This window comes from Lagenorhynchus albirostris, chromosome 3, assembly GCF_949774975.1.
Source record: "Lagenorhynchus albirostris chromosome 3, mLagAlb1.1, whole genome shotgun sequence".
Lineage (NCBI taxonomy): Eukaryota > Metazoa > Chordata > Mammalia > Artiodactyla > Delphinidae > Lagenorhynchus > Lagenorhynchus albirostris.
The window spans coordinates 20,634,154-20,649,916 of record NC_083097.1 but is presented as its reverse complement, the minus strand read 5'-3'; positions in this window follow the sequence as shown (position 1 = coordinate 20,649,916).

Here is a 15,763-nt window from a genome sequence, read left to right as displayed (position 1 = left end):
AGTGAGGGTATGGAAAAAGATATTCCATGTAAATGTAAATCGAAAGAGAGCTGGAGCAGCAATTCTTATATGAGACCAAATAGACTTTAAAATAAAGACTATTACAATAGACAAAGAAGGACACTACAAAATGATCATGGGATTAATCCAAGAAGATATAACAGTTGCAAATATTTATGCAACCAACATAGGAGCACCTCAATACACAAGGCAAATGCTAACAGCCATAAAAGGGGAAATCGACAGTAACACAATAATAGTCAGAGACTTTAACACCCCACTTTCACCAAGGGACGGATCATCTAAAATGAAAATAATTAAGGAAACACAAGCTTTGAAAGACACACTAGATCAGATAGACTTAACTGATATTTATAGGACATTGCATCCAAAAACAACAGAATACACTTTCTTCTTAATTGCTCATGGAACATTCTCCAAGATAGATCATATCTTGGGGCATAAATCAAGCCTCAGGAAATTTAAGAAAACTGAAATTGTATCAGATATCCTTTACAACAACAATGCTATGAGACTAGATATCAAGTACAGGAAAAAACTGTAAAAAATACAAACACATGATGCTAAACAATACCCTAGTAAATAACCAAGAGATCACTGAAGAAGTCAAAGGAGAAATAAAAACATACCTAGAAACAAATGACAATGAAAAGACGATGGTCCAAAACCTATGGGATACAGCTAAAGCAGTTTTAAAAGGGAAGTTTATAGCAACACAATCCTACCTCAAGAAACAAGAAATATCTCAAATAAACAACCTAACCTTATACCTAAAGCAATTAGAAAAAGAAAAAGAAGAGCAACAACAACAACAAAAAAACCCCAGAGTTAGCAGAAGGAAAGAAATCATAAGGATCATATCAGAAATAAATGAAAAAGAAATGAAGGAAACAATAACAAAGGTCAATAAAACTAAAATCTGGGTTTGGGGAAGATAAACAAAATTGATAAATCATTAGCCAGACTCATCAAAAAAAATAAGGGGAAGACTCAAATCAACAAAATTAGAAATGAAAAAGGAGAACAATTGACACTGCAGAAATACAAAGGATCATGAGAGATTACTACAGGCAACTATATGCCAATAAAATGGGCAGCCTGGAAGAAGTAGACAAATTCTTAGAAAAGCACAACCTTCTGAGACTGAAACAGGAAGAAATAGAAAATATAAACAGACCAATCACAAGCACTGAAATGGAAACTCTGATTATAAATCTTCCAACAAACAAAAGCCCAGGACCAGATGGCTTCACAGGTTAATTCTATCAAACATTTAGAGAAGAGCTAACATCTATCCTTCTCAATCTCTTCCAAAGTATAGCAGAGGGAGAAATACTCCCAAACATTCTACGAGGCCACCATCACCCTGATACCAAAACCAGACAAAGATGTCACAAAAAAAGAAAACTACAGACTTATATCACTGATGAACATAGATGCAAAAATCCTCAACAAAATACTAGCAAACAGAAACCAACAGCACATTAAAAGCATCATACACCATGGTCAAGTGGGGTTTATACCTGGAATGCAAGGATTCTTCCATATATGCAAATCAATCAATGTGATACAACATATTAAAAAACTGAAGGATAAAAATCATGTTATAATCTCAATAGATACAGAAAAAGCTTTTGACAAAATTCAACACCCATTTATGATACAAACTCTTCAGAAAGTGGGCCTAGAGGGAACCTACCTTAACATAATAAAAGCCATATATGACAAACCCACAGCCATCATTGTTCTCAATGGTGAAAAACTGAAACCATTTCCTCTAAGATCAGGAACAAGACAAGGTTGCCCACTCTCATCGCTGTTATTCAACATAGTTTTGGTAGTTTTAGCCACAGCAATCAGAGAAGAAATAGAAATAAAAGGAATCCAAATCAGAAAAGAAGAAGTATAGCTGTCACTGTTTGCAGATGACATGATACTATACATAGAGAAGCCTAAAGATGCTGCCAGAAAACTACTAGGACTAATCAATTAATTTGGTAAAGTAGCAGGATACAAAATTAATGCACAGAAATCTCTTGCATTCCTATACACTAATGATGAAAAATCTGAAAGAGAAATTAAGGACACATTCCCATTTACCATTGCAACAAAAAGAATAAAATACCTAGGAATAAACCTACCTAAGGAGACAAAAGACCTGTATGCAGAAAACTATAAGACACTGATGAAAGAAATTAAGGATGATACAAACAGATCAAGAGATATACCATGTTCTTGGATTGGAAGGATCAACATTGTGAAAATGACTATACTACCCAAAGCAATCTACTTATTCAATGCAATCTCTGTCAAACTACCACTGGCATTTTTCACGGAACTCAAACAAAAAAATTCACAATTTGTATGGAAACACAAAAGACTCTGACTAGCCAAAGCAATCTTGAGAAAGAAAAACAGAGCTGGAGGAATCAGACTCCCTGACTTCAGGCTATACTCCCAAGCTACAGTAATCAAGAGAGTGTGGTACTGGCACAGAAACAGAAATGTAGATCAATGGAACAGGATAGAAACTCAGAGATAGAGCCATGCACATATGGTCACCTTATCTTTGACAAAGGAGGGAAGAATTTACAATGGAGAAAAGATAGACTCTTCAGTAAGTGGTGCTGGGAAAACTGGACAGCTACATGTAAAAGAATGAAATTAGAACATTTCCTAACACCATACACAAAAATAAACTCAAAATGGATTAAAGACCTAAATGTGAGGCCAGACACTATAGAACTCTTAGAGGAAAACATAGGCAGAACACTCTATGATGTAAATCACAGCAAGATCCTTTTTGACTCATCTCCTAGAGAAATGGAAATAAAAACAAAAATAAACAAATGGGACCTAATGAAACTTCAATGCTTTTGCACAGCATAAACAAGGCGAAAAGACAACCCTCAGAATGGGAGAAAATATTTGCAAATGAAGTGGCTGATAAAGGATTAATCTCCAAAATATACAAGCACCCCATGCAGTTCAATATCAAAAAAACAAACAAACCAATTCAAAAATGGGCAGAAGACCTAAATAGACATTTCTCTAAAGAAGATATACAGGTTGCCAACAAACACATGAAAGGATACTCAACAACTCTAATCATTAGAGAAATGCAAATCAAAACCACAGTGTGTTACCACTTCACACATGTCAGAATGTCCATCATCAAAAATCTACAAACAATAAATGCTGGAGAGGGTGTGGAGAAAAGGGAACCCTCTTTCACTGTTGGTGGGAATGTAAATTGATACAGCCACTATGGAGAACAGTATGGAGGTTCCTTAAAAAGCTAAAAATAGAACTACCATATGACCCCGCAATCCCACTACAGTGTATATACAAATTTACAAATACCATAATTCAAAAAATCATGTACCACAATATTCATTGCAGCACTGTTTACAATAGCCAGGACATGGAGGCAACCTAGGTGTGCATTTACAGATGAATGGATAAAGAAGCTGTGGCACATGTATACAATGGAATATTACTCGGTCATAAAAAGAAATGAAATTGTGTTATTTGTAATGAGGTGGATGTACCTAGAGACTGTCCTACAGAGTGAAGTAAGTCAGAAAGAGAAAAATACCGTATGCTAATACATATATATGGAATCTAAATAAAAAAGAAAGGTTCTGATGAACCTCAGGACAGGACAGAAATAAAGATGCAGACATTGAGAGCGGACTTGAGGACACAGGGAGGGGGAAGAGTAAGCTGGGAAGTGAATGGGGATATATTTATACATATAGCTGATTCACTTTGTTATATAGCAGAAACTAACACAACATTGTAAAGCAATCATACTCCCATAAAGATGTTAAAAAAAATTAAATGCATCTTTCCAAACTGCATTTTTTTTAATGTCACAAGCTTGTACAATCATTTGTCAATGTAATGACAAATACATTCAAAAGAGCGAGAGAGAGAGAGAGAAGTGATCATAACTAGTTTTTGACAAAATTTAACTTTACAAATGACAGTGTTGGACACCCCATAATATTAATAACATAAACTATGCAAAGGCAAATTATTTTATATGTACATAGTGACCAGTGTTCTAATTACAGGTAGTTGAAACTGATTTTCAGAGTCTGAATCAGTACTGTGCGACTATTAATATATGGTAATGCTTGAGGAACAAACGCTGGAGGAAAAATGAGTGCTTTTCACTGAAATTTCATTTGAGCATTCAAGTTCTGCTTCTGATAATGGTGGAGTAGTTTGATCAAACACATTCTTGGGGATCTCACACACACGCACACAGAACACACACTGAAATGTAGTTTAAAGATACTTAAAATCCTAGAGAGTGACATAATTCAGGAGAAATCTGGAAAGTGAATGGGGTAGAAAATTAAGAAAACTGCCATTGGTGATTATGTTGGTCTGCAATTTATTACCTGAGAGCATTTTCACTCCTCATGATATAGGAATACTGGAACTCCATTAGAAGAAATGGTGATATTGTTTTAAAAGGCCAAAAGAGAGACTTTAAGACTACAGAGGCACCTAGATAGTGGGAGGAAATTCTGGAAAGTAGAGTCTTGGTATAAACTCTGTTCAAAACACTGACTTATCCCCCAAGTTCCCATGGATGTGGTAACTATCAAGAACAATTGTTTTAATTTTTGCTGCTATAAGAGTACCATGGATTGGATGGCTTAAAACAGAATTTTATTTCTTACAGTTCTGGAGGCTGGAATTAAAAGTTCATGGTGCCAGCATGGTTGGGTTTTTGGTGAAGGCCCAGTTCCTGGTATGCAGACAGCCATCCTCACATGGTGGAAGTGGTGGTGAGAGATCTCTGTGGTCTGCTTTATAAAAGCATTAATCCCACTCATGAGGACTCCATGCTCATAACCTAATCATCTCCCAAAGGCCCCACCTTCTAACACCATCACATTGGAAGGTAAGATTTCAACCTGAATTTGGGACAAGACACATTCAGTTCATAACAGTAATGATGGAAGGTAATGGGTGGAAGGCAGCAAGAACAGAATAAGTATTTTAACTACTGCCAACTGCAAGGGAAATAGACCAGAAAAGTCAACCATCGGATATAAAAAAATGAACACTGTCCTGGGAAAAATAAAATAATCCAGAATATCTACAACATATCAATATTTTCCAGTATATAATCAAACTTTGTAACCTGTGAAGGAAAAGATAAATGTAACCTATAACCAATAAAAACAGACAATAGAAATAGATTATGAGATATATAGATATGAAAGTTTTAGATGATAACTAGATTATGAGATTTTTAGCCATTATCTTTGAATATCTTTTCTACCCTTCTCATTCCTCATCTTCTGATATTGCTATTGTGTATATATTGGTGCACTAAAGAGTATCCCTCATTTCTCTTTTTTCTCTCTATTATTCAGATTGCATTATCTCTTTTGTTCTATCTTCAAGTTTGCTGACTCTTTCTTTCGTCAGTTCAAGTTTACCGTTGAGCCCCTCTAGTGAATTCTGTATTTCAGTTATTGTACTTTTCAACTGCAAAATTACAATTTATTTTTATTTCTTTATTGTTATTTTATATTTAATGAGACTTTATCATCATACTTCCCTTTACTTCTTTAAACGTTGCTTTCTCTTGTTCTTTGAACATATTTATAATAACTGCTTTGTAGTTTTATCTCCTAATTTGGCTTTAGCTCTTCAGCTTGCGTCTTTCAGAACAGAAATTTTGCTCTCCTAGAGGATTGGGGCAATAGTGATAGGAGGATGATTATTCTAAGTCTGCCCCATCTAGGGTAGACCCTTTGCCTTGGTGGAGGTAGAAGATCCAGACCTCTCAGCTGCTGTTGCCTGAAATAGTACCTCTGCAACACAGAGCTAGGAAGATGAGAATTACTGCCAGCTTACCCTTCCTGAGGAGAAACAGTGACATTAGACATTAGACAGGGGGCTGAAGACAGAGCAAGCCCTGTATTCTTGCATGAATATTTCAGGGGTAAGGCTTCAATCAGATTCAACTGGGACAGGGTGGGAAGGGAGGGGGCCATGGCTCAAATGCCACAGGCTTCTACTGTTTTTACTGAGATTTAATATTTCTTGAAAAAATGTTTTCTCATTATATCTGTATGTCCTCAGGATATTATTCCAGAATTCATCTCAGCATAAGCATATGAAATGTAATATTACTTCATTAAATTGACATTATTAATACCATGTTCATGATTCCAGGCTTTTTGCTCAAGAGGCATATCTCAAGGATAAGCTCACTATTATGATAAACTTAACCTATTTCCTCTGCAATAATATTCAGTATATGTAATTTTAAGGATAATAAAGTCACAATTTTTAAAATTATAAAATTGTGATTTTATGGCTCAATCAACATAAATTTGACTCTTTTCAAATATTTGATTATTTTTCTTATTGGGAAAAGAATGAGGTTATTAAGTATTAAAAGAAAAAGGAAAAAAGGGAGTAAGAAAAGGTAAGTAAATTGGGTAATTTTCCCCTTGATTAATTAATATTAAAAATTCCAAAATCTGAACATTTAAATCATACCTAATGGGTATATCTACTCTAAATAGACACCTTTATTAGTTAATGTGATATAATAATAAATATATAACAAATGTAAATACATAATAAATATAATAATAGAAATATCAGTATTTCTCTTTGCTTACAATCTAGCGATCTATGTTTCATTTTAATGAATTGTTTTTTAGGGGTAATGCTCCTATCTATTAGAGTTGACTTCAACTCTTTAAAGTTTCCACTTTTATATTGGTCTACCTTATCAGATGCTTTTCACTGTTACTATGGATTTTGAAATTATAACTTAACTATATGACTTTTTTAATATAGTAAATAAGGTGGTCATTTGATAGAAATAAATATATCCATATTTTTATCATATAAAAAAATCCCAATATACTACTTTAACTAATGATTTTTAGTTTATAGAGCAAGAAGGCTAAATATTAAAGATGAAGCATATGAGTTTGGAAAATATATCATCAACATTGTACTGTATTCTTTTTAATTTCAAATTGCAATAACACTTTATACCATATCCATCTCAGTAGAATATATTTTTTTAGTGTTGTCAAATGTAACACATATATGGGGTGAAAATAGTTTTAGGGCTTTGTGAATATCTTCTCTAAAGTTTATAAATGGAAGACCTATTTTTCTATTGGTAATTTATCACTAAAAAATTGTGTCAGCTATTTAAAAGTAGTTCTGCAACATAATAAATGTTGTCACCTTATGTAGCACAGTTGCATGTAAATGACAACACTGACCAATAAAGTTAAACTATTTTAATGAAAACTAGGTAAAGCTTCTGCTGAGTATCAGCTGTAAGTATCCCTTTTATACTTTAGGGTAGCTGAAGGCTTTATAAGTAAATACATTGCAATTATGTTTGTTAAGGTTGTTCAGAAGAAGGGTTATAATACAGAACATGGCTGTAAGCAAAAGCAGTAAGATAATATGTATTTTTCAATTATTTTATGTTTAGAAAGTATAGACTATTACTCTATTGGAAATTATAGGATATCATAAGAATTCATATACAATCTTTGGATTCCAAGTAATAACCAAAGTTAACAACTGAGATCAAGTAAAAAAGCATAGAATAGGTACAAATTCTGATGAACATATAATTTTTGTGTTTTAAATGACAATAAGTACTCTCACTAAAATACCTTATATTTTTGTTGTTGTGTTTTTAATTGTAGACCTGTAATGTCATTAAAGATACAAATTAACCAATTCCTCTCCCCAAAAACAATCTACTAATTTATTAGGTAGATGACCACAGTGAACCTATAAACATTGAGCTATATGGAAAAATTATGTGAACTTTCTATAATTCTTCCTCCAAAAACAAATTTTATGAAAATTTCGGACACTTAAAACTTCAGCTGAAAAAATTATATATATTTTATAAAATTTTAAATTTTAATATATTTTAAAAATGTTATCTATATCTCAACACATATTGCTTAAAATGTTATTAAGGTAATTATCTCCATCTCAGTTTTGCAAGATGCAAACAAAATATATTAAAAAACACAAGAAAGTACTGACTTTAAAATTAAAAAAAGAAAGCTAAAGCAAATATCTATTTCATTATATAAATATTTGCAAATCAAAATTACCGTTTTTGTTTTTTACGTATCCCCGGTATTTCCAACTTTTCCGAAGGGCTCAAAAGTCTTCATTTGTTATAAAAAAATACTAAGCTTGGATTTATGTACCATATAATTCACTATCTTCATATAATACATTAGGGAAAATATCTCCAAGAAATAGTACAGAAGCAAGAAATTGCTGGTAACAAGACACAATTTCGTCAGTGTTGAATAAAATGCTTCAGAATATTCACTGAGAATATATGAAAAAGATTATGTTTATAAGTATACATAATATATGTATGTATATATGAAAATATATATGTAAATATGCTTGAAAAAAGCATATTTAACAAAAATCTCTTCATTAGACAGTTCATCAACACAAGAATTGTGTACCTTCACCAAATGGATCTTCTCTATTCCTAAATAACAATCTTTGCAGATTTTGGCTATTACAAAAAAATTATTCCGGAAAATCTTTATTTCTTTATCTACTTTATGTTGTCTCTTCTACCAAGCTAGTTAAGTCACTTTGTCTAATAATACATCTTAAAGTCTTTATAATGGGGCTTTTATGCATGTTATTATGTGTATAAGCATGTTTCCTTCATCCTACAGCATCTTCTTATTACTAGATTTATCACTCTATCAGTCCTATTTCCCTCAGATATAAGTTCTTCATTGAAATATTTAGACATATTGTTTATTTTTTAAATTATTGTTCAAAATACTTTATTCCTCAAATCCTACCTCCATAGGTAGAGTACATTTATCACCCTGTCAACTTAAGCTTGGCTATGTGACTTGCTAGGTGGGATTAAGGTAAGGAAGGTGAAGCAAGGCCATGCACATTCAAGGCCAGATTAAAATAATAATAATTATGATAAATAAATAAATAAAATATGGTGAGAGGAAACTTTTGGAGGTGTTGGATATGTTTATGGCATAGATTATGGTGATAGTTCACAGATATATATTTATCTCTGAATTCATTATGTTGTATGCATAAGTATGTATAACTTTTTGTATGTTAATCATACCTCTATAAAATAAGTTTGCTTGATATTTTGTTCTTTGTGGAACTTTTTGCATTTTTAAAATATTGCGTTAAAATATTTTTCATCTTGCCCATTAAGGTTTTTGGCAGCCCCTCAACTTTTGTGCCCCAAGTGAGAGTCTCAGTTACCTCACCTTAATGGTAGTCAAGTTTTGGTCTTCTGAATGTGTTACCAAGTCGAAGCTTGTACTGCTCACTGCTGACAAGCCAATAAATTGAGAGATGCGGTGTTGGGACAGGTAATAGCAATTTTATTTGGAAAGCCAGCAGACCAAGAAGATGGTGAACTGGTGTCTCAAAGAACAATCTTACCAGAGTTAGAATTGAGGCTTCTTTTATGCTAAAAGGAGAGGGTGTGTGGCTGATTGTTGCACATTTCTTGGTTCTGGAATCCTTTGTTCTTGCAGTTGTCCATGTAGGCCTGGTCACAGTGTTCTAAGAGTTATTCTCTGTTCTGCAACTTTTTATCTCTATATGAATGAAAAATTGTTATACCTTTAAAGGTCAGGGTCTTGAGAATGGGCTATCATATATATTTCAGGCTATAAGCAACATCCTTTTACAAAGGTGCAGAGCCAGCCTAAGCACAAGCAACAGAGCACAAGGGTTAGAGCTAAAGTAATAGATCCAATATGGAGTCAGGTTTATTCTCTCTTACAAATGTTGGTTAATATGGCAGTGGGCCTAGACATTCAGAGACCTCTTGTGGTGCTGCTTGCCCTCTTGTACCTATGCTGTTACCATGAGAAGAGCATATCCTGGACAGTCTATTGCTCCCAGGAGGATGACAGACGTGTGAGGCAGGGCTAGCCCTGAAGGCCTATAACATGAAGCAGAGCTTCCCAGAAGTCCCAGCCTGAAAAATATACTCTGACCCTTTGCCAACCTCAAACTTCATGAGAATGCATAATTTGTTTTCCAAGACACTGACTTTGGGATAGATTTTATGCAGTATTATTTAGAGTTAGCTAACTAATTCAGGCTCTATTTCTAAAACTTAAGCACATTCCTTAAAGCAATGTAATCTGTCCTTACACAAATTACACTATTGGACCTGTCTTCCATAATGTTACAGATGAACTCAACAATGTAAAATAAACAAATATATTTCAATCTGTATTTATATTTCTACTATCTTGGCTTGGTATAAGCCAACGTTGCCTCTGTTGGATAAACAAGCCCAAAGCCCTCCACCTACCTAGATAGCCATCTTCAAACAGTTTCCTTACATGAGAGTGGCTTTCTCTGTTGCTCAGCTGCAGGGTATCTCTATTTATAAGAGTATCATCAGCCCATACAAAAGGTAGGTGAGAAGTATTAATGTATCAGCCAGTGAGGGACACATGCCTGTGGATACAACGTTTGTCACTTTACAGAACAATTCTAAGTTGAGATTTTATACAGTCTCTCAGAGATTTTAAAGTGAAGTTGAGTCCTACTTGCCCATAGCATTAACCTCTTTTTCATAATTTTCTTAACTTTCTCACTTCTCGCCTCACCCATTATTCTTCCTGGGATTACCTCCTAAATAAACGATGTGTACAGTTGTTTCAGGATCTTCTTTGGAAGGATCCCAAACTAAAAGAGTTGATGCTGATAAGTGAGGTTATATTTTAAGGATGACAGATAAAAGGGTAAAATCAAAGTTTTGAGAGAATTGACTCGTTTTAAAAGTTGACTGAATTCACACTTTGGTAGAGTTAAAGTTCTGACAAGGAAGGTATGGGACCCTGAGAACTGAGATAGGAACATCTGAACCTCCAGCTTCCCCTAGGTTAGAGCCTAGACTATTGGCCGGTAAAAGGGGTCCTTTTCACCTTGCTATAGCAAAGCAGTCTCCCACTGCCTATAAACAATGAAAAGGTCTCAAAAGATTATTTTATCCTCCTCAAAACATAGCTTTACCTCCATATTGCTTCCAGACCAAAAATTAAGTGGGTGTAAGCATAGCCTGAGCAATGAAGAAATATTCTCTGCAATACCGGGAAATGGATTTTTACCTAAATAAATAAATAAATACATAAATAAGAAAGGGTGGGTGGGGGAGAGACAAGAAAGAAAGAAAGAAAGAAAGAAAGAAAGAAAGAAAGAAAGAAAGAAAGAAAGAAAGAAAGAAGGAAAGAAAGAAAGAAAGAAAGGGAAAGAAAGAAAGAAAGAAAGAAAGAAAGAAAGAAAGAAAGAAAGAAAGAAAGAAAGAAAGAAAGAAAGAAAGAAAGAGAAAGAAAGAAAGAAAGAAGAAAGAAAGAAAGGAAAAAAGAAAGAAGGGAGCGAGGGAGGGAGGGAGGGAAGGAGGAAGGAAGGAAGGAAGGAAAGAAGGAAGCAAGGGAGAAAATATAAATTAAAGGAAAGGAAAAGCAGCAGAATCAGGCTACCAGTTACCAATAGGAACCAGAAGAAAATATGTTGGTGTCGATCTCAAGAGTGAACTAGGTGACATGGGAGGCTGGATAACGGAGATTTACTGATATGAGATCGTTGTTCTATAACTCAGGAACCTGACCTATTATGCTGCTAGAATGAAACCCAAGCCAGAAGAGATAAAGATGTGGAACTACCATTAGAGTTTTGAGGCAGGATTGAAAAGACTCAGAAAGGCATGCATTGAAGGATATATTTATTACATAAAAACAGAGAAGCATCAGATGAATATATTCCCCAGAAGGGGCAAGAGGACACTACCTCCATTAAGGTGATTGAAATAATACAAAGGAAGCATTAACATTACTCAACATCTCATTGGTGGTAACCAAAATCTATGTGGGAAAAGTGCCACCAGCTTGAATTAAAGGAGACTGGTGGCTGTTTGAAAGTAAAAATACCTTTAGGTCCTGACTTTCTATCTACAGAAAGCATGCTAACAGAATTATTCAGTTACCAAGGAGGGTGTATTCTCTAGTGTACACTATGTTATGGATTCAGTTCATCTCACAATACATCCAGTGATTCCATGGACCCTTCCTGTTGTCTTTTCCCTGGTCTTTCACTACATAATGTAGAAATATACCGGGCAGAATAATCACATACTCACAGTAGTTCTAGGACTTAGTAAGTGGGATTATGGTAATAGAAGCCAAGTTGAAGACCTAGAAACGTCTTCCCCTTTAGTCAAGAAAGTCAGTTAGAGAAATTAAAAAACACATCAGATTATATAGCAAAGTTTAATGTTACCCTTAAAGTCAAAACTGGAAAGTATTCTGCAAGCCCTGGAAAATGGTGAGAAATAAACCCTACACAATTTCAGGGACTTGCACTATAGGGACATTTTTAATATCTAATGGTTTGGAGACATCACCTCCAAGATATAGGATGAGGGTTTTTTTTTTTTGGTATGCGGGCTTCTCACTGTTGTGGCCTCTCCCGTTGCAGAGCACAGGCTCCGGACGCACAGGCTCCGGACGCACAGTCTCAGCGGCCGTGGCTCACGGGCCCAGCCGTTCTGCGGCATGTGGGATCCTCCCAGACCGGGGCACGAACCCGTGTCCCCTGCAACAGTAGGCGGACTCTCAACCACTGCGCCACCATGGAAGCCCCAGGATGAGTTATTGAATGTTGCAATTATTATCATGAAGAGAGAGGCACAGTACGTGATGACAATCACTTTGTATTTTGCAGACAATATATAGTACAATTGAAAATATTGCTCCAACTGAGTGACTCAGAAGGCTGCCATATTTGAGTGGGGTCCAGAGAAAAGGAGAACTCTTCAGCAGGTTCAGGCTTTGGTACAAGCTGCACTGCACTCAGCAATCTGACCCCGCAGACTCTATAGTGCTTGTGTTATCTGTGGTAGATAGGAATGGCATATGGTGAGAGACATTATACAGATTCCTAGGGTTCTGGAACAAGGTCATCTGCAGCATATGCCATTTGCCCATTCAAAAAGGAATGTCTGAGGGAATTCCCTGGCGGTCCAGCGGTTAGGACTTGATGCTTTCTCTGCCAAGGGCCTGGCTTCAATCCCTGGTCAGGGAACTAAGATCCCACAAGCCGCGCACGTGGAGTGGCCAAACAAACAAACAGAAAGAAACAAAAAGGAATGTCTGATAGGCTACTGATCCTAATCTTGTTTATATCAAGAAATTATGTGATCAGCATTCATCTACCATAAGCTGGATAGACCAACAGGGCATCGATTTGGGTGAACACAACTACAGTCATGTGTACATTTAGGAACAGCCTCAGTCAAGTGTGGAAAGCACACACACATACACACACACACATACACACACAATCTACAATTTACAATGAGAGAGGATGAACTCCAAGTAACTATGGATGGTGTTATGGGTTGAATTGTGGCCAGTAAATATTCATATGTTGAAGTCTTAACTCCTAGTACTTCAGAATGTGACCTTTTTGGAAATCGATTTGTTGTGTATGTTATTAGCCAAGATGAAATCATTCTGGAGTGGGATGGGCCCCTAATCCAATATGACTGCTGTCCTTATAAAAAGGGGGAAATTTGTACATAGATATGCACATAGGGAAAATGTCATGAGAACTAGGGGTTGAAAAATACCTCAGATTCCTTTGCTGTGAGAGGACAATTTTAAGGGGTATTCTCTATAGTCTCTGAAATGAACCACTGTGGGATTTAGTGCCAGGTTCTTGTATCTTATAGCTATAGCCAATTTATTAACACATGCTTTATTGACTTCCTTCCCTTCCTTTTCACACTTTGTCACACCATCACCATGTTACAGTTGGGCAAGGAAGCATCATGAAGCACTCTAGCAAATCCCCTAAGTTTGACACATATTCCTTTCTATCCTTATGATATTTCTTGGGTTCCTTCACTAAATAAAATACTTGTAATCAAATTCTTGTATCAGGATCTGCCTTGAGGAACTCAGAGTAAACATAAGGTGGCAGAAAGCTTAGCTGGAAAATGGAATTATGGCCATGACCACAATACCATTCTTTTTGTTTTGTGAGATCAGCAGAGATATGAGGTCATGGCTTTTCTAGAAGTATCTTTCTGGACAGCTACAGCAGGTAGCTGAATTATCACTAAAATGCGCTCAGCTCTTTTTGGAGAAACAACCAGAACCAGTGGACAGTCCTCCTAACAATTGGAATGCAAATAGAAAGCAGTGCTTTGATGTCTATTTTCATCAACAAATTTACAAAAATAAAAAAATTGATAGTATCTAGTACTGGAAAAAGGGTAAAAACACCTTCATAAACTTCTAGAAAGAGAGTAAGTTGTTGCATCATTTTAGCAAAGCATTTTGGTGGGTGGTTGGGAACCTGACCAGAATCCCTCAGTCCATAGCTCTTATATTGGCCATCCATCCTTCTGGATATTTTGTATACCCATCATTTTGTTGTTGTTGTTGCAACTCTACTTCTATGCTTCTCTGCTCTTTTGGAAGCCTGAAAATGAATTTTCCAATAGTTTTTCCCAATGGAAGGTACTGGCTTTGGGAAATGGGAGAAAAAAAGAACTCGTGTGCCCCTGTCCTTTGGCTTCTGGGTGCACCTCCAACAATATTAGGGCCAAGTGCAATTCCTGCTCAGGCTATGTGTTTCCAGCACTGACAAGCAGAGGGCAGCTGTCACCCTTGAAGCACAGAGCTCTTGGGTCCTGCAGCAGTCTTGGTAGCAAAACTTTATCAAGGGCTCTGGTTTTGGTGGAAGCAACATCAGTGAGTGCCTTTACGTTTCCCTACTACGATAGCATAATACGTAATGTGGGCCCCTGGATTTTTGCAAGGCTATGAGAGTGTAGTAGGGATATTCTAAGGCAGCCAAGACAGCTGCAGGATCTCTTGCAATTTCAGAGGCAGAGGAATTATGTGATAAGGGCAACATAATTTTGCTCTTTCAGCCTAGAGGTAGTAGGTATTACTGAAATTATTAATCTCAGAATAATCTCACCTTTTGAATTTTGCTCTCTCAGTTCTTATGATACACTTGTAATCAGTTCTCTGTTTCAAATACTCCTGTTTGAAATACATAGAGTGGCTCTGTTTTCTAGAACCAACTTTAACTGCTAGACTTCTCATCCCTGTTTCTACTTCATCCTTATTCCATGAGTTGGCCCACTTTCTATTCTGCTTTCTCTTCTATTTCTTATCTTCTAAATGTTTGCTTTCCTCAGGGATCAATTACTGGCTTACTTTTCTATGCTATGTATGTACACCCTGGTTGTACTAAATACTGACTACTCCCTTGTATCTTTATCTCATGTGAAATCTCACTGAGGTCAAGACTGTCAGTTGAAAGTCTCCTCTTGGCATTACAAATATATTCAAATTGATCTTATCTTCACAGTGTGCTATCAGTATGTTTATTCTGTCATTTCAGTCTATTCCACAACTATCCAGTTTTTTTATTGTTTTATTTTTTCTGCGATACGCAGGCCTCTCACTGTTGTGGCCTCTCCCGTTGCGGAACACAGGCTCCGGACGCGCAGGCTTAGCGGCCATGGCTCACGGGCCCAGCCGCTCTGCTGCATGTGGGATCTTCCCGGACCGGGGCACGAACCCACGTCCCCTGCATTGGCAGGTGGACTCTCAACCACTGCGCCACCAGGGAAGCCCAACTATCCAGTTTTTTAAGT